Raw genomic sequence first — 2,309 nt, 5'->3', positions numbered from 1 at the left:
CAACAATTTAGAAAATATAATTTAATATATCATGTGTAATAGCAATACAGTGGTTTTGAATATAACAAAAAAGATTACTATGAAGAAAAATACAACTTATTGAAAGACATTATTAAATAAGATCTAAATATATAAGAAGATTACCATATTTATGGACTGAAAACAATATTATAAAGAAAGTTAAATATGATATTCCAAAATGACAAGTTAGTCAAGTGTCCTGACTAGTAGAGCTAACTGTAGAGACTCAATTCCTTATTTCCTATAAGATGCAACCTCTAAATGTCTCTGGTAATTATAAAACACTAATAGCAAATACGGTTATTAAAAATAGAAAATTATTTTGTATTGATAATTACAATAAAAGGACAATGAGTTAGGAACTATCAGCTATGCAAAATGAAAAGAAAACATCATTTTGGGAAAGATATCAACTTTCAAAAATTAAAACCAAAGGACAGAAAGTTAAACATTTTATGGTGTAACAAGTAAACCTTCACATTAGTAAGGGCCTCAATCGAATGACCAATGACCTCAATGACCAGACTTCGAATCATTTATAAGTAATTTAAATGAATTTATTGTGTAAAATATGTAGTAACTATTTAAATTCTTGAGACAAATTGGTTTTCAAAATTTGGTTAATGGACATAAGAGTTCAATACATCAAGCATTAAGCAGAGTACGAATAACAGTGACTGTGTCTCTCCACATGTATAATTAGTTCTTATAACTAAAGAACTGACCAGTACTGATGCAAAGGTGCACTGCCCAGATCCCCTCTACTAGACCAAATCTCTCTTTTCCCCAGCTGTTGTGAATGTTGTTTGATGATGGATCACAGTCAGTCCCTCTCTAGAAATTTCTCTTTGTAGAAGGGAGTTGTTTTGCCCAAGGTTATGTCCCTCCCTGGGGACAGCCTACATCTAGTGGTTGATGTAGGGGCACAGAGTCTCAGATCTCAATGTGGGACAGCGCTGAAGGGCCATCCTGGCTCCAGAACTTTTTGTAGGATGTGCTGAGATCTCTCTTGCACCAGGATCACCCTGTTACAGGTGTTGTTCTAGAAGGAGTAAATTATTATCTTTGCATTCTAGTTTCCCCATGAATAAAATGGAGATATTAATAATGATATCAGAGGGTTGTTGTTAGAATTAGTTAAGATAATTCGTGGGAAACTACATAATATTAAAAAATTAGCTTTTATTCTTCGCTTGATTATCTTTCTAGAATTCTTTGCATGCTTTTTGTTTGTTTAAACATCTATGAATGCACCGTTGAAGTAAAATCAGTGATACTTTTCTGGCCTTTCACTTTTATCTTTTGTTTTACTGACAACGTGCAAGGAAACAGGAAGCCACTATTAACAGCCTAACTTAAATGAGAAAAATTAATCACAGTTTTCTTTTTTATATAAATTTTGTCTTTATTACAAGTTGCAAATTATTTAATGAGAGACAGGAATGTTATCCAAATGATACAAGATTAATTTGCATTTGGGTGGGACTTTTGTTTGTGGATTTAAATTTTATCTCTAACTGGAACTTTAAAAAAAAAATAAATTTAATCTCTTTTGCCACACGATGGTAGTGTTGCTTCTCTTGTTAAGCCATAAAAATAGATTTCAGATACCAGTTAAAATTGTAAAAAATTATATTTCTCTAAGGAGACTTAACAAGAAAATATTAGTTTCATAAAGAAAAAAGACTCCTACACATTTATGTTATTTTTAAAGAGCAGAAAACATCAGTGCCAGTGTTTCCTGAGGAGAATTGCCATTTCTTCTTTAGGAAATATATCTTTGCACGTCAGGAACATTCTCATCATCTCCCTTCTTAAGGGAATCTTATTTTAGACATTGTCTTTTAAACTACTGTCCCTTTTAGTTGGATTGACCAGTATAATTTGTTTCCTATTAAGTTGATATAGATATTTATCTTGAAGAGAAACTTTAAATGGCACTTATATTGATTGTAGTATACATAATCTTTTATAGCAGATTTAGAATTAGAAGCCAACTTGGAACTTATCTAGTGTTACCCTCTATTTGCATGCAGTAATTTTTTCTGTATCATCCAGAACAGATGGCCATGCAGTTTTTCAAGTGTCTCTAAGGATGTCCTTCATGGCAGCCTCTATTCGTTGTAGGACCCCTAGAAAAGGAACTCGTTTGCTGTTATTCTCAACATAATGTGGTGTTGCTTGGAAGCTGTGAAGCTTCTATTTGCTTGAATTCAAAACCATTTCATTTGTCTGGAGGCAACCATCTTGTTGAAAGAATGAGTCATAGGATAAAATTATGAAATGCA

At 32.3% G+C, this 2,309-nt stretch overlaps 1 long non-coding RNA gene across 1 annotated transcript in view; it reads left to right on the top strand.

Moving 5' to 3' along the window:
- Positions 1 to 2,309, top strand: part of LOC111743500 — a 105,712-nt gene that overhangs the window by 24,059 nt on the left and 79,344 nt on the right. The gene's annotated exons all lie outside the window — the stretch shown is intronic.

This window comes from Pteropus vampyrus, unplaced genomic scaffold, assembly GCF_000151845.1.
Source record: "Pteropus vampyrus isolate Shadow unplaced genomic scaffold, Pvam_2.0 Scaffold115, whole genome shotgun sequence".
Classification (NCBI taxonomy): Eukaryota; Metazoa; Chordata; class Mammalia; order Chiroptera; family Pteropodidae; genus Pteropus; species Pteropus vampyrus.
Note: the sequence above shows the minus strand (reverse complement) of the source record. Positions and strands in the feature narration are given on the sequence as shown.